Source organism: Octodon degus, unplaced genomic scaffold (genome assembly GCF_000260255.1).
Source record: "Octodon degus isolate 3935 unplaced genomic scaffold, OctDeg1.0 scaffold00069, whole genome shotgun sequence".
Lineage (NCBI taxonomy): Eukaryota > Metazoa > Chordata > Mammalia > Rodentia > Octodontidae > Octodon > Octodon degus.
Genome location: NW_004524645.1, coordinates 848,743 through 866,985, shown reverse-complemented (window position 1 = coordinate 866,985; position 18,243 = coordinate 848,743). Strand labels below are relative to the sequence as shown.

The window sequence follows — 18,243 nt, the reverse complement described above, 5'->3', positions numbered from 1 at the left end:
TCATTCGTGGAGTTCTGATCATTTTGCTCCCTCTCTAGAACATCTTTCAGTAGCCTGTGTATGCCTGGTTTTGTCATCATGAAATTCTTTAGCTGTTCTTTGTCATGAAAGTATTTCACTTCTGCATCAAACTTGAAAGAGAGGTTTGCAGGGTATAGTAATCTGGGCTGGAATTTGTTTTCATAGAGGAGTTGATGTACTCTGCTCCATGCTCTTCTTGCCTTCATGGTTTGTGAAGTCAGCCATAATTCTGATGGGTTTTCCTTTGAATGTGATCTGCTTCTTTTCGCTAGCAGCTTTTAGTATATTATTCTTGTGCTGAATTTCTGGGATCTTGACTATTTTATGTCTCTGTGTGTTTTTCATTGGGTTGAGGTCGCTTGGTATTCTGTATGTGTCGGGTACCTGAATGTCAGATATTTTCCTCAAATTTGGGAAGTTTTCTGCTATTACTTCTGCCCATATTTTTTTAATGTCCTTTGTATTGACTCCTTCTTTCCCATTGATGCCTATTAGTCTCCCATTGTTCATCTTTTCATCATCTTAGAGGTGATGGATTATTTTTCCTGCATCCTAGGTGTTTTTAAGAGATCCTTTCTTAAGGCTGGGATGTGGCTCAGTGGTAGTGCTCTTGCCTTGCATGCACAAGGCCCTGGATTCTGTCCCCAGCCCTACCAAAAAAAAGAAAAAAAAACTGTATATTCAAGAGATCCTTTCTTATCTTTTCACTAGCTGTACCAGCGTCTTTAAGATCTGGAACTCTGTCTTCACTTTCACTTAAACTGTTTTGCAAGCTTGTGATTGAGATTTTAATTTCCTCTATATCTTTGACTCTGCTTCATGTGATCTATTTCTTTCCTTTATTGCTCATTCAAGGAATCCGTCATTTTTCTAATCTCCTCTTTTTTTTATCAATATCTTCTTTACAAGCAGTTATAAATTGTTTTACTGCAGTGTTTTTTTCAGATTGGGTTTACTCCCTATGTTTCTGTAGTTGCTTCTTCACTTCAGATGCTCTGAGTTCTGAGAATTCTTTTTTTATTTCAGAAAATCATTCCACTCTGATTTCCTCTATAGCTTTCTGCTGTTGCTTATTTATTATCGACGCTACTAATTTTTACATTTGAGCTGAGCTAGTGTTCTCTGCACTTGTTCTGGGTTGGCATTGGCTTTTCTTCATATGGTTCTGCATTTGATTCTTTACTGCAGATGTTATTATTTCAGGGATTTTTTTTTTCGTTTCCAATCCGAATTCCTCTATACCTTTCTGCAGCTCTTTCTTTATTTCAGAAGGCATTGATTCATTACTTTCAGCTTTGTGATTCCCAATTTGTTCTGTGTTAGTGTTCTGTGCACTTGTTATAGGTGGGCTTGGGTTCTGAGATTGCATTTTGCTCCTTCTTGTTGTCATTTTGTATAGCACTGTCTTCTGACCTTTGTTGTGGATCTTTGTTGCAGTAGGTGCTAAGTTCAGGTGTAGATCTACAAAGTTTGGATTTATCCAGTTGTTCCTGGCTTGGGTCTGCCTGCTGTGCTCAGTTCCTTCCTGCTCTTGCCCCTGGGGATGAACCTGTTGTGCCCCTCTGGCAAGATATTCTGCTCCTGGACTAGCTGGGTGGTTCTATCCTCTACACTCTCTGCAGGGCTTGCAGCTGCAGGGTTTCACTCCAGGCCTGTATGCCAGGTCTGAGCTGAGTCTGCAGAGGACAAGGTGGAGTAGGTGAGAGGCAGCTCTCCCACACACTCACTGGGCCTAGACTAAGACTGGATCTGGGGGTTACCAGAACGCGACAGTGATTCTTACTCTGTGGGTGCGGTGCAGGGGCGTACTACAGAGTGATGGGGGCGTCCCAAGGGGGTGAAAAAGGGTGTCAACCAAGCTATGCCTGGGCTGGGACCTGTACGTCCTGCAGGTGCAGGGTAGCCGAAAGCTCTCCCACACACTCACCGGCCCTGGGCTAGGACTGGTTGTGGGGTTTCCTGGAATGTGGCAGAAGTTCTTATTTGGTGGGCATGGAGGGGGAGGTGCTGCGGAGTGGTAGGATGTGTCCCTTGGTGTGGAAGAGGGTCTCACCCACACTGCGCCTGGGCTGGGGCAGGTAGGTCCCGTGGGTGCAGGGTAGCCAGAAGCTCTCCCACACACTCACCTGGCCTGGGCTAGGACTGGGTCTGGGGGTTCCCGGAATGCGGCAGAAATTCCTACTGGACGGGTGGGGTGGGGGAGATTCTGTGGAGTGGTGGGAGGTGTCCTAAGGGGTTAGAAGAGAGTCTCACCCACACTGCGCCTGGGCTGGGACGAGTAGGTCCCGCGGGCGCAGGGTAGCTAAAAGCTCTCCCACACACTTACTGGGCCTGGGCTACGACTGGGTCTCCATCAATTATTTATTGTAATAACTAGTATTTATAAATTTTCACATTGATAGTGTACAAGAACTTTCTTTTTATTCATTTTATTGAGAAAAATAAAAAAATAGCAATGAAACGGTTTCAAAACATATTAGTAGGGGGACCACCCACTCGGGGGGTGGCCCTCCTGTCCCTTTCTTGGACAGGAGGTTTCTTTCCCTCAATAAATATATTCTGCTTAAAAAAACAGGTAAGTAGGCTAGTTACAATAATTGATACATTGCATATTGTTGTCTTCGTAGTAGTTATTCATAGTACAAGATGCAGATATGATGTCCTTTCTAAACACTATTAGTACAAACCTTCCTTCTCAATGAACTAAGAGAAAGTAGCTGTACGTGTATCTTAACTATCTTATGTATACATATATTTTTTTTCTTTTCTTTTCACAACAAACTGGTCCTCTATTTACACTTTTGCAAAGTTAGCGACACATAGCCCTTCAAGGTCAGTGACGACTCAGGACAGAAGAGAACCTGTGCTGTGACATCCTGTGACTCAGTGGTGCCCCAAATTTTCTGATCAAGGAGATTTGGGGGCCACAAAGGAAACTGATCAATGATGTAGAGCATGCCTAAGGAGAGTTGTTTAGAGAGAAAACATTCTCTCAGGCTTTCACAGAGAGCAAATTGATCAAGCAATGGCCGTGACTCATCCAGATGGCTGAAACTGGCAAAGGATCTACCTCAAGGTGCTGTACATGGTTCTGGAGTAAATTCTGGGGGGATTTGACTGACCTTGTCATATAGCAACAGAACTTTCAAGTGTTATTTGATTTTTGGAATGACCATGCATCTCCTACAAAGCATGGACACTATTATACCTCTTCATTAGTGATCTTGGGAGGATTGAATGAAATAATGTATAGGTCCAAGAGTCTAGCCAAGCATCTAGAGGGCAGGAATGACTCAGTACATAAGAATTATCTTAATGTAACAAAACATGAGGCCACAGGTAATTGAAAAGCACATTTAAAGAATGTGGGTATAGCTCAGTGATAGACTACTTGCCTAGCATTGGTGAAACTCTGGGTTCCATTCCCAGCACTGGGAAACAAAAAAGCACCACTATAATCAAGGAGCTAAGAGTTTAGAGGCTCAGACTTGGGAGCCCCATCTTGTCTCTGATTAATCTACATCTACAATTAAAGCACAAAGAACTATGGCCCAAACATGACACATTTCAACAATTTGGAAGAAGAGAGACAATGTATTTTTGCCTAGAATTCACTGGACTGTGGCAAATATCCTTTGAAGTGGTGACTCTAGGGCTGCAGTGTAGCTTAGTGGTGGAGCACTTGCTTAGCATTCCTAGTGCCTATAAATAATGAATAAATAGTGGGGTCAATGATTGAAGAGGATCTATTTTCCATGCTGATATAAATAAAGAAGTCCAAATATAAGGATGAAATGTGTAAATCTACGTGAAATCATTTTTAGTTGTTTACTGCAATGTTGAATTATTCAATACCTAACAGGTGCTCTACACTCAAGAACACATGAATGAATGAATCATGATACCTAGGTTTTTCGTCACTTGCAATATGACCATTTAATTTTTCTTGGCTAAAAATGTAAATTTAGAGTCTTGGTCTATAAATTTGACGTCTCTAATCTCTTCCAAGATCTAACTGAGCTCTTATTAATACTTACTCATGTCAAAGCATCGATACAAATAAGAAGGATCACCATGTATTAATCAATAACAAAACTTTTTGGTCCGTTACCCATTCTTTCTAGGATTAGTAACCAGTTGGAATTGTAGGTAGAAATTAGTTTCTTAGACAAACATGTTGCAAACATAGATGTGCATAAGAATCTCTTAGGGTTCTTGTTAAAATAAAATGCAAATTTTGATTCAGTACATGTGAATCCCATTTAGTCCCTGATTTCAGCTTGCATCCTGGACTTGACACTTTAGAGTTAGGTGAGTGTAAGGGGAAAAAAATAACATCCCTAAGTCTCATTTTCTGCACAGTAAAGCGGAGTTAATAATTCAGAATTAAATCCTATGGTGCTTGAATCATGGGAAGGCCAGGACGAAAGACAGCAATTCCTTTTTCCACTACCATTGCTCTTTGCTAAAGGCCTCTATCTTTCGTCCTTTACTGCACATTTTAGCTTTTTTCTGTAGTGATAAAGACAAAATATGTTCTTATAAAAAGTCAGACAGTGCAGTGTATGTAAATAAAAATAAGGCATCACCCTCCTCGAAATCCTTCCAGCCCTTTCTCTACAAACTCTCGATTATCCCTAAAGGATCAACTCAAAGCTCATGGTAATGTAGGCTGCCAGAGCTCAGCTTTTCACAAATTTCACTAATCTCCTACACTCCCCCTTCACTTTAGCATCACTTCACAAGCTATGTACATTGCATATTATTTTAGAAACATTCTTTCAACTGAAGAGTTCCCTCTCCAGTCTTCAGTTTCCCAAGCCCAGTGATTATATCTCTGTTATTTCATATCTGAGTACTCATTTTTCAATGACTAGAGCATTTTTAAAAGTTACAAGGGATTTTATCAGTAGTGAATACTTGCTGAAACAAATGGAAAGGCCTGTAATTAATAGTTTCACCAGATTATACAGTCTTGATTGCATAGGTAGAATTTGCCCATCAGATATGAAGAAAAATCATAACCCACCAGCCATTCTCTTGAATTTCAAATACATCAGGAAGCAAATTGCTGCTCTTCAGGTCTCAGCATTCCTTTCTGAAACAACAAATACTCTCCCAGTGACTTCTTTCAAGGCATCATTTGCTTTTTAAAACTGTAATTCAGGCACCTGTGGCCTCAACATAAAATTTACTTTAAGTTAACTTAAGAACCTAGAAAAAGGTTGGTGAGAAATCGTGAGGACCACTGAGTAAACTTAGAGATAGCCTGCCATTGTATTATCCCAACTTGGGCAGGGAGGAGGCTGCTACTGGCAGTGAGTTGAGGCAAATGTGCAAGCCAGCCCCTCCTCTCAGCAGAGAATCATCCAGCCCCAAATGTCAATGCAGCAGAGTTGAGATCACACGAGTTGAACCAAGACATCTTTTGCCAGAAATGCCATGGAAATGCTCAGTTGCAACCTCAGAGGTATTTTCTTGTTTGTGCAACTTCCAAAATCAAATCTGTTGAGAGGTAGAGAGCCCAGACTTCACAGAGGCCCTCCCCCATGGCCATCTGCTGATGTCCTGGGTGGCAGGCTGGCAGCCTGGATGCCACCCAAAGCTCTGCATAGCAAGCTTCTTCCCCATGCCCTCAGCCCATTTCCAAGCAGGCTGGGCCTGTGCATATCACCCTTTAGTCTGTTTCAGCAATATTTAAACCTCCCAAGGCTTATGAAACATCCTTTAATCCCTTCCCCAAACATACTTTAGGTGCATTTGATATTATCTGCTATCCCACAGATTTCCTAGTGTTTGGCGGCTCACTTTCAGGACTACTTTCCAGGTGTAGCTGTCTGTGTCAGAGACAGGAGAGCTTGGGGCTTTCCTCCAAGAGGGGAGTCTGTGTAGAACAGACTGGAAGCTATGATTGTCACCCTAATGGCTTATATTTGATGTATAATGGTTTAAATTGTGATGTATTAAAAGTGAATTATATTCATACATCAAAAGTCAACTCATTAAATCTGTTAGTCTAATTTAAATCTACCTCTGAAGGAACCATTTTATGTATATAGCACTACATCTTTATCCTTGTAAATCCATAGATTTGAAACCCCTTAAGTTGGAGACTTGGAAGTATATAAATCAAATGTCAGTCTTCTATGCCAAGGCTGAATTTATTTAGGCATAATTTCCAAGTGTTTGTTCCTGTTGGCAGATACACTTACTTCACAAAAAGTTCATGTGGTGAAAGCAATGAGCTCCAAGACCTTGGCGATTATGTAGCCCCTGGATTTCTCAACCTGGCTGCCCACGTTGACCTTGAGCTGGAGCCTCGCCCATCAGAACCAGCCTCTGTGGCGAAGCTCAGGCATGGAAATAGCCTCCAAATGATTCTGGTGTGCCAACTTGATGGAAAAACTTCACCCTTGCCCAACCTTTCAGTTATGAATGGGGAAATAGAGGCCCAGCTAATTCATAAAGGCAGGGGGCTCCACAAACACTGTAAAGGGCGAGCTACTAATTCATTTTGGCTTTGCAGTCCATATGGTTTCTGTCAAAGCTATTCAACTCTACTGTAGTGCATGAGTAGCCGTAGACAACACAGAAACAAATGGCCATGGCTGGGTTCCAGTGACACTGTGTGAAAACTGGTGCCTGGCTGAATTTGTCCCATCAGCCATAGTTTGTCCCATCCATCCCCTGGCCTGAATCTTACACTTGTTTAGCAGAAATCCATGTGCTGTGGCACAGATATGCCAGCCTTCAACAAATGCTCTTTCTTTCCCTCCTGAGCCCTGGAGGCAGGATCTTTAGCACTCCCAGTTTCTTTGGAAGTCACCAGAATGCCTTTATGTACACTAAGGCAATTGTCTTAGTGTGGAAGGTGATATCTAGAGCAAAGAAATGTTGATTTGCTGTGTGCTTAAATAAGGTTTGCACTTCAAATGCCTGTTCCAAATTTTACATATAATCAGCATTTATGTTGTGATAGGGTAAAAATAGCATTAGTATTACTACCAATACAGCAATAATATCAATAGAGTAATAATATTATTCCAATAATATTCCTATCCAAAAGATTTCTTTTTTCGGTCAGAAAATGACATGTTGTAGTCAGGTCACTAAAAAAAGAAGGCAAAAACAGAACAAGACAAAATAAAAAGCAGCCAAAAACATTCCTTTAGGGGAACTGGAGTTGTGATTTTCTTTCTTTTTTTTTTAAATTCTTTCGTGTGCTTTTATTAATAATTCAAGCCTTCATTATCAAATTTGGAATCTTACAAAAAATAGAGAAGGAAACAAACAATACAAAGATACAAGGGAAAAATATGCAAAACAACAAATCCTAGCATTCATCACTCAGCTTAAAAGTTCTTAGTAATTGTTTTGTATTTTTTTTCAAATCAAATTGGTAGGACAGTTTCAATAATTTACATTGCATACATTCTTCCTAGTGGTTAATTGCTGTACAAGATGCGGACATGATATCTTATTTACAACACCATTAGAACAAATCACTCTATTGATTAAGAGAATGCCAATATATATATATATCCTAACCATTTTGAATACACAGATACAAAATGGACATTCATCTGTATCCCCTTCCCTTTTTTGGTTAAGTTCCGTTATTTGAATATTATAGGTGTGTAAACTCGGCAAAATATTCTAAAAGAGTCCAGTAGCCCATAATAGTATTGGGTCTTCCGCTTCACTGGCAATGTCAGAAATTGTTGACCTGAGTCCCCCACAGCTCAACATAACAGCACGGCTTTACTTCTTGTATTTCATCTTCATACTTTTCTGCTGGATGGTTAAGACCAAGGTAAAGCAGGACCTATGCAACAAGAGTTGTAGCTTTTGGGTCTGATAAGGTCAGTGAAATCCCCTCAGGATTTATCCTGAGATCCTGTACCTCAGATTGTAGAATCTTTGTTGGTGTCAGCCACGTGGATGAGTCACGGCCATTGCTTGGCCAATGTGCTCTGAAAGCCTGAGAGAATGTTTTCTCTCCATGTGACTCTCCTGAGGCACATTCTACATCATCGATCACTTTCCTCTTTGGCCCCATAATCTCCTTGATCAGAAAATTTGGGACACTACCGAGTTACATGATGTAACAGTACAAGTTCTCATATGTCCTGAGTCTTAACTGACCTTGATTTTCTTTTAGTCAGTAAAAAAAATCATTTTAAATGTTTTGATTCTTCATTATTTTGCTGATAATGATAATTCATAGAGGGTATTTTATTCAGACTTCTTCTTTTTTTTTTTTTGAAGCCTGACATGGGACAGATGCTTTATTGAGCACTCAATCAAAGTCCCAGGGAGGAGATCAGCTTATGCTGCTGCTACTGTCATAAGGCATTTGGACATACTCTCCATATCCCTCCCGCCCGCAATCCAGTGTGCTCTAGAAGCACTTTCTGTGCACCACAGAACTCCCAAACTCCTTGAACTCTGCAGAGGTGATGCACATTTGCTGGAAACTGCTGAGGGAGGCCATGACAGAGGCACCAATCCATGTAGAGAAATATCTGTGAGGCGAAGCTATTATCTTGATGGAGGTCCCTTGGGAAGTCACATATTCCAAGTCCTTTGCAAGCCTTTCAGCCAGCCCACGGAACAATGTAGAACCCCCAGTAGCATGATATTTCCAAATAGGCTCTTTTGGATGTCCATGTCACATTTCAGGATGCTGTTACAGACCATTTTTGAGAGTCCAGGGTCTTGGATGTCCAGAATTGCAGGAGTAAACAGCACCTCAGGCACCAGGAGCAGTCGGTCTTCTATGTAGATAACATTGCCATCTGGCAGTCTGTACTTCGTTAGGACCTTCTTCTGTCTCCGGCGTGGCTTTTTCTTGCGCCCTAAGGTGACATAGCACAACTTCTCTTTGAGTGTTTCCCCCACAGACTTGTTAAGAATGCACGGATAGGTACATCCTTCGGCCAGGAGGAGAAGTGTGAGGTTCTCTGTAATGTCCCTCCCTGCCACAGAAAGCTTGCTGATCGAATGAGGCAGAGAATAACCTTCATATATAGGGACAGCACAAGTGACACCTTCCCCACTGTCCAACACCAAGCCTGTGACGTAGCCACAGGCATAGAGTGCCGGCACTGCATGGTTGCACAGATGCAGGGCTGGCACGCGAAATGTCTCGAACAGGATTTCGGCGGTCTTCTCACATACCTCTCTTGGGTTCGAGGAGGGTTCGGTCATCAGTACTGGTTGGTTACTGGATTTAACTCTCAATAACCGCTGGAAGAGATGTTTCCAAAGTTTCTCCATGTCATCCCATCTTGTTACTATTCCACACTCAACAGGATAGTGCAAATACAGGAGTTCACTCTTGTACTGGACTTCCTGTCCGACAAAGTATTTCTTCCGGCTAGATGGTATGTTAAATTTAGGGTGACCAACAACAGAGTCAAAAACATATCTTGGAACAATATGGATACACAGTCCCACTTTGCAGAGGCCAGAACCATTGTCAATAATCACTGCTTGGCGTTCCAGTTAATCTGGAATGAACATGTCTGCATTAGGTCTCTTGTAGTTCACAAAATAAAGAAGACTTGGGGGGCAGGGAGATGGCTCAGTGGAATAAGCACTTCCCTGGCAAGCGCAAGGGCTTGAGTTCAATCCCTGTTTCCGCAAAAAAAAAAAAAAAAAGAAGACTTGGACCACTCTTGAGGACAACAAGTCCTTCTGGAATAATAAAGGTCACAGGATTCTGATGTTGTCAAGCTGTTCCCCTGGTGAAGCTAGGAGGCTAGCCCCAATCCAACAGAACTGTCCTCAGCCCATGAATGCTGTCTCCTTTCTGGAGTCCCAAGGACTGTTGAGGCTATTTTCTAGCTAGTTGCCTTCTGTGTCACAATGTAACTAAGGCAACAGTTGTCCCCCAGTTAGCATCACCATGGCTGGGACCCTGAGCCAGCAGCACTATCTAGTGAGACATGAAGCAGGGACAGGCAAACACACCTGCATACAGCTATGACTGCCCTTGGGAGCCAAAGCAGAAGCCTGGTTTAGACTAAATGGAGGCAGTCACACCATAAGCTGTCCCACAGAATTGCTGTCTATGCTCTGCTGAACTGTTGCATGTCCATGAGGAAAAAAAATGCACTTTCATTGACCCAGGAGAAGAGCAAAGCATGAGGCACAGGTTCAGGTTTAATGGGAGTGGCCGAAATTCACACAAAATACTCTGCCTTTTATGTCCTTTAGATTTGTTTTCTTATTGCTGCTTAATGAGATAAATGACTCCCCCTGATATAGGTGCTTCTAAGTAGCTTCTGCACTTCCACCCTGTTTTTTCCAGTCTGTCTTGTTAACAGCCTCTTAGGTTATGTCCTTTAATTTGTACCTTCTTAGGTTAATTTTGTGAACCAGGATGATAAAGTAATTGTGATGATAATAGTTTTGTCTTTGTAATAGCTTATCAAATAAGTCTAAGTTGTCTATAAAAATAAAAAATAAGGGGCCAGGGAGATGGCTCAGTGGAATAAGCGCTTCCCTGCCAAGCTCAAGGGCCTGAGTTCAATCCCTGGTTCTGTAAGAAAAAATAAAATAAAATAAAATAAAATAAAAAATAAAAAGTCAAATCAGAAATAATTTCTCAGATAATTACAAAGACCATGACCATAAGAAAAGACATGATTAGTTGCTCTTGGGCAGATACATATAAATAATAAAGGAGCTTAAGGAAGTGAGGAAATCATGATATGATTTCTTTCTTTCCTCAGCATAGGAAAGAAATGGAATCCATAGAATAGATTTAAACAGAAGAGATTAAAAAAATCCATTGAAAGTCTATGCAACACAATGAGTCAAAGTGAGGACAGAAAAACAGATATAAAGGACAATATTGCAAATCCTGCATTGCCCAGGATGGCAGTGCAGTGACAAGAGTATAGGTTCATGCTGTTTCAGGCTTCCATTGTTGAGATGGTGGTGCGGTGAGAAGAGTGAGTGTCCACACTCCATCTTTCCTCCATTGTCCTTGGGATTGAGATACAGTCATCAGGAGTGTAAATCCATGTTCCTTACTTCCTCCACTGCTGCAGGACTGCAGTGACAGTGAGAGGAGTGTAAGTCTGAGTTCCTTTCTTCTTCCATTTTCACTTGGATGGCAGTGCCAGAAAGAGGAATGTATCTCTTCAGTCCTTTCCTCCATTGCCCCAGGATTGTAGTGCTGGCAAGATGGGTTTAAGTTTATGCTCTACCCTTCCCCCACACCCTGGAAACATTATGACAGTGAGAGGAGATATCCAGAAGAACAGACACTTCCTAGGAAAACCTTAACATCAGTGATAAGATTATGTAACATTAAAACTCTGAAAGCATCAACATAAAAGACAAAATAAAATAGAAAATGGCAGGCCAAAGAAGCAAAATGCAATCCCACCCAGGAAAAGTCCAGAACACAAAGAGAGAGTAAACCAGAAACCAACAAATGGAACTTTCTGAAATTACAGAATAAGTGAAAAAATAAATGGAAGAGGTCTTAGGGAAAAAAATCACTAAGGTTAAAAAAAAATGAGTATCGAAATAAAAGATAAAAGCAGACACAGATAAACAAATACAGGAGCTCAGGAAGCCATGAATGTCAAACATAAACAAGGAATAGAATCAATGAAACAGAAATGCAGATTAGAAAGTCCATCAAAAATATATGCAGTATAGGGGCTGGGGAGATGGCTCAGTAGAATAAGTGCTTCCCTGGCAGGTACAAGAGCCTGAGTTCAATTCCCAATTCTGGAGAAAGAAAGAAAGAAAGAAAGAAAGAAAGAAAGAAAGAAAGAAAGAAAGAAAGAAAGAAAGAAAAATATATGCAGCATATTGAATGAAGGTGAGGATAGAATTTCAAATATAAAAGATAGAAACATGACCAGCAATGAGGAAAAGAAAGATATCTTAAAAAATGCAAGAGGCCACAAAAAACAGTCTAACAGCTACAGGATGAAGGACAGAAAAAGATAAATTGAGAGGAATCAGTGAGCTAGCTAAAGACAGGGCAAAAGCCATTAAAAATCTCTTCACAGGATCCCTGGGAAGTGCCAGGTCTGCCCCCAGGGTGCACTGAGTTGACAATTGAGATTGGGTATGGTCGCGCGGGCCTGTAATTCCAGCTCTTGAGAAGCTGTAAACAGGTGGATCACTAGGAGTCCGATCTAGTAGTGAGACCCTGAACACCCTGTACACCCTTCTCTAGAAGACAAAAAAAAAATCTCTTCACAGAAATAATGGTAGAAAACTTCCCTAAGCCGGGGAGATAGCTCAGCAGCTTAAACACCTGCCTGGTAAATATAAGGTCCAGAGTTTGATTCCTGGTACCAAAAAAGAAAAGGAAAGAAAACTTCCCAAAATGGATAAAGAATCTGACAGAAATAAATGAAGCATATAGAACTCCAAATAATCATGAAAAAAAAATAAATGTACACCAATACTATAATAAAGATTCTAGAAAGTAAGCACAAGAACAGAATATTGAAAGCAGCTTGAGAAAAACAACATATCACCTGTAAAAGAAAGCCCACCAGAAACACAGCAAAATTTGCAACACAAGCTGTCAAATCAAGAAGAGCTTGGAGTGAAGTATTTTAAGCCCTAATGGAAAACAAACTTCAACCCAGATCAATTTACTCTGCAAAACTATCTTTTCTTTTTTTGTGGCCCACTCAGCCCACCCTGGGTGCGGGGCTGGCATGGCATGTGGTGTGGAGATTGAACTGTAGCCCATGCGCTTGCCTAAGTTTGTCTAAGCAGGCATTTTAACCACTGAGCTGTCTTGCCCGCCCTGAAAAACTATACTTCAAAATTGATGGAGGAATAAGATACTTCCATGACAAAGAACACCTGAGGAAATTTATGGACACCAAAAAACCTCCACAGAATGCTCTGAAAGGCATTAGAAAGAGATAATGAAGACCACAAACACAGGAATACCAATAAGAAGAAGCTTCCAAGCAGGATACACAATTAAGCAGTACGGAAAGACAGTGAATAAACAATAGTGAACCAACATGAAAAATAAAAACAATACATACCAGCTATAACAATTAACAGAAATGGTCTCAACTCACCAATCAAATGAAACAAACTGGTAGAATGAATCAAGAAGCAAGATCGAACAATAAGTTTTAGTCAGGAAACATTTTTGAGCCAAAAAGAAATCCAGAGATTAAAAATCAAAGGCTAGAAAACAATTTACCATGCCACAGGAACTGAGAGAAAAGCAGGGGTAGCTACTCTGTTTGCAACCAATGCAAACTTTAAGCCAAAAATGATCAAAAGAGACAAAGAACATCACTACATACTCAGTAAGGGAAAACTCCAAGAAGAATATATAACAATCATAAATATTTATGCACCAGATACAGGTTCACACAAGTACATAAAACAAATATTAACAGACATGAAAAACCAAATAAGCACTAACACCACTGTAGTGGGGGACCACAATACTGCATTCTCCCAAATTGATAGACCAACTAGACAAAAAAATTGACAAATAAATTAGAATTAAACCAACTCTACAAATAAATAGACTTGGTAGGTGTCTACAGGATACTCCATTAAAAAATATCAGCATTCACATTCTTCTCAGCTGAACATGGGACGTTCTACAAAATTGATAATATATTACCTGAAAAAACATGTTTAAGTAAATGTAGAGGTAGTAAAATCATCCCATGCATAGTATCTCACAACAATGCAATGAAATTGGAAATCAATAACAAAAGAACAGACTTCCAAAAAAATCTAATCCAAGTTGAGTATTATACCGAATTTCTAGAGGTATCTTAGAAGTTTTTGTGAGAGACCATGGAATAAGACTGAAATGCTAGCAATGAAACCATCACAATTGGCTTGGCAAGTTTAGCTTTTAAGGTAATTTTGGTCTTCACCAAAAAATACACTTATAAAAATAGATTTCCTCAAAATCTAAAAATCTGAATCTGGCCTTTTTTTCTTGGACATTGATTTTTATCTCTATTCAGCAGTTACCGTCACATCTATGGTCTTCAGAGAAAGCAATTCTTGTCTTCCACTACAATACATTCGATAGAAATGCTTTGTGTCCTGGAAAAGGAGAACACTACCGAATCTGCAGTTATACATGTAATCTCCACATGCTCAGAGGCTGAGGCAAGCAGAGAACATGTTGGAGCATAGTCTGGGGAACTTAGCAAGACTCAGTCTTTAAAAAAATTACAGGAGCATTGGTGATATAGCTTAGTGTGGAGGCCTTAGGTCCATCTTCAGTACTAAAAAAAGTTACAATTATAAAATGGTGCTTTATCAAAGATTTCTGAGTGATTCAACACTAGAGATTGGTGAGACACAATCAATTTGCTTCCCCCAAACAGATCCTTCTCTATCATGCTATCACTGAACTGAGTTCATTGAAAGGGGATATTATGTTCCTAGAGCACATCACAGAGGGAAATGTTACAGATAATAGCATCATAGATTGGAACATCACAGATAACCACAAAGAGAAGGGCTCATACAGGAACTTTACATTTATGGAGATTTTGTGGTAGTTTAACTTGACTATGTAAGTATTAATGATTTTGAAGCCTGTCCATATAATTACGATAAACATAACAACACATCATTTTCATCATTTTGCACATAAAACATGACTGCTTTTTTCCTTCTTGCATATTTCTGTGATTTGCCTAGTCATTGGCTTACAGGTTTGTTAAAGTATCAGAAACTGGTTGCAGTGAACTGATTCTCTATGAAGATTTCTGCAGTAATTCTGGCATTGTGAAGTTTTCCTTCATTATTTACAGCCTCAACAGCCTTCATTTTTATTTTCACCCTGTGTCAGTGAATGAGTTTAAGAAGGTTCAAAGAACTTTAGAATTGAGTTCTTCCAATCATAAAATGAATCCAGTAATATCTTTCTCTTATGTCTTAAGTAAGGAAAACATGAGAGAATGCTGCAAAGGACTTAATAAAATGCCTAATACTCCAGAAAACATCAATAAATACTGACATCATTATCTTCCATGTTATTATTGTTTTTTCTGCCTTTTGCCATATGGTGGGCTTGGCTACAAGCTGTTTCTTCAACAAGATTTGTAAGACCAGAAGCACAGGAGTGTGGCTCAGTGGCAGAGTGGTTTGCATTATATGAATGAGGCTTTTAGGTTCAAGTTTTGAGCCCTGAAGAATAGATACAAATAGCAAAGTCAGTTAAAATGCAAGAAGGAAGGACCCTGGTAGACGACTTTGTGTGTGAGGATGGTAATACCTAGACCTCTTCCTACCCTAGTAACACTCCACTGCTGCCTTCATCTTATAGCCCCAAGGGCCTTAGGAAATAAAGTTCCAAGGAAATGTATTAGAAGATGAGTGCTATCAGTTAATACCAAGCATTTCTTCTGATGAACAAGTTAGGTGATAACTGCTGAAGGCTGAACTAATCTTTACCTCAGGAAGTTTTGAACTCACAGTTGTTTTTGTAAACAGACATTAGCCATACAAGATGTGGAAAAAATATTTGCTTCACCGTATTATTGAGAACACAACTATGAAGAAGTATGAAAGATATAAACCTTTATAGTTATTAAGTACCACTAAAATCTTGAATGATCATTTATAAATGGCTGAAATTCACAAAAACTTCAAAAAAAATTTCAGATTTTCCCCAAATCCTCCATTTTGGAATTTTAAAGTATTGTTTCTTTTTACTGATGCTTCTTTGAAAATAATTATTACCTCAACATAAAAACATTTTTCCTGAACAGTGAATTCCACGCAATGGAAGGCAGTAGTCAGAGTGAATACCATGAGCTGATGAACAAAGCTTTTAAAAAACCAACAGAAGAGAACATCTGCAGCCTTGTTATTGGGGATTAAAGCAGTATTGTTCAGTGTGTGCTTTTCCTTTTACTTCCTTCTCCTTTCTCTTTTTTCATCCAAAAGCTATCGTCTTGTCACCACAGGCAAACTTCCCATTTTGAAGATGTTTACCAGGAACTTTTTCGTCCTGTTTAATTTTGCGACCTGAATATTTGTGTAACTTTTATCAGATTGGCAGGAAAAGCACTGCTAGATGTACTGAAGGAAAACATGGAACAGTCCATGATTGGAGCCTGGGAAAAAGCTGAATCTTGCAGAACAAAAGACACAGGCTTTGAACAATATCTTTTGAGTTGTCACTGGTATCATAATAACCTATGAACTGATGAAAATCTCATCCACTAAGGTTTGAGACTTCACAGAAAAGAAAGTGAAGCTGAAATTTTCTGCAATGTTCTCTATTTAGAATTTTACACAAGTGGCTACTCCCAGCCATTTTCCTTGTTGAAATTCCAAAGTAAGTCAAGATATGCTTATGTGATGCAACTTACCTCTTACAGGAAACAGCCTATGTTTTCACAAGTTAGAATTTGTAATTCTGTTCCTTTTTTACTGTGCAGGATAACATTTCTCACCTAGTCTGAGTTAATTTCTTAGCCCTTTCTTCTGATTTCAAATCAAAATCGATATCAGGTTTTACATTTTCTTATATCGGTAGGAGTCTGGATTAGAATTGGCCGTTAAAGAGTTTGGGAGATACTTACAGGTTAGAGAGATGGTGACATAGACTGCTATATACATTTCTGCTCTTAAATGTACTTAGTGTTGCTCTCATTTTGACACTGTAAACAGAGTTAATGACTCACAGTTGATTTATTTGAAGGGAGTTGGATATTAAGATATGGCAGTATTTCTTTTCTGCTGAAAAGTATTTTCTTAAAGATTTTAATCCATTATAGAAAATTATTTTAAGTCCTGGTAAATATTTCCAACATGCCTTTTCTCCCAGATGAGGTCTTCCCACATGCTGTGTTTAGTGTTTACTGGGAACTTAAGTCTGGTTGACCCTAACCAGTGTCAGCTATATGATGAGTCTTATTTACTTTCTCCCTAATATAACCATAGCAATCAACTTTCCCTTTGATACATTAACTCTTCCTTTGGCATCTCCATGTGTAAAACCAGTATAACTTTCAGAACAGGCATTCCTTGTGGCTACCTCTCAAGTATACACAAAAAGTGATAGAGATGAGTTAACTTTTAGAAGGATGAGGTCCTCAGAAGCAAGACATACCTGCTTCACAAGTCAGATGGCGTATGGTGCGGAGAAGACTTCATAGTCAAAGGGGACTGGCATTGAATCTCAGCACTAACACTCATCAAGTGTGTGACTCTTGGAACGTGAGCCCAGCTGAGTGCATTTTCCATTGGTAAAAATTAGGGCACAGTGCATTCCTTATCTCATTCATAAGAAGTCCAGGAAAAATATGTAATTTATTTTAATGAAGGTTAATTTCAATTTTTAGCATGGCTACTGCTGTATTTATCGCTGCTATTGCTACTAAATTACTCATAGTACTACTGTTACTATTATGACTCCACCAATTACTTCTACATGAGGAGGTGTTTGGCAGTGGAATCACCTGCTCTAGTTCTTTTTCACATTGTGTATATTATGGTGTACCACATGATGTTTCAACACATCTATACAATGTGTAACACATAAGCCAGGTTAAACATAGATATATCCTCAGACATTGGTCATTTCTGTGGTGAAAGCAGTCAAAAGCCTTTTTTTCCCAGGTTTGGAAATGTGCAGTCCAATGACTATGGGAGACAATAAGGCATTGCACACCTGAATGTCTTGCACTTATCTAACTGCAAGTTAGTATTCATGGTCAACCTCCCTGTTTCCATTCTCTGTATTCTTCCCAGCCTCTACTAATCATTATTCTACTCTTAACTTCTATGAAATAAAATTTTTAGACTCCATATATGAGACAGATCATACAGGGTTTGTCTTAACGTAATGTCCTCCAGTTTCATCCAGATTAGCACAAATGACAAGCTTTAATTTTCTTAATGACTGGAAAGTATTCCACTGTACACATGTACTACATTTTCTTTATCCATTCATCATTTGATAAACATTTTAGCTGTTTCTTTTTCTTGGTTTTTATGAGCAGTTCCAGTTCTAAACAGATGTGTCATTATCTCATTCTGGACACCTTGCTAGCTTGAATAAAAGAATGGTCAAGTATTCTGGAATCAAATAAACCGAAGTGTAACTTCTCGAGGATAAATAGGACCATAGAGGATAGGAGAGCCACAGTACTTTTCGGACTAGTCAACTCTCTTATTGCTAGGACAGAATACCTGACATACACAACTCAAAAATGAAGATTTCTT

The 18,243-nt window shown here is 39.5% G+C and overlaps 1 protein-coding gene and 1 pseudogene across 4 annotated transcripts in view; one reads left to right on the top strand and one right to left on the bottom strand.

The window, feature by feature from the left end:
* The window catches only part of Mid1 (midline 1), a 393,633-nt gene that overhangs the window by 285,418 nt on the left and 89,972 nt on the right, over positions 1-18,243 (top strand). The window lies entirely within an intron of this gene.
* LOC101567776 lies at positions 8,423-9,546 on the bottom strand (annotated as a pseudogene).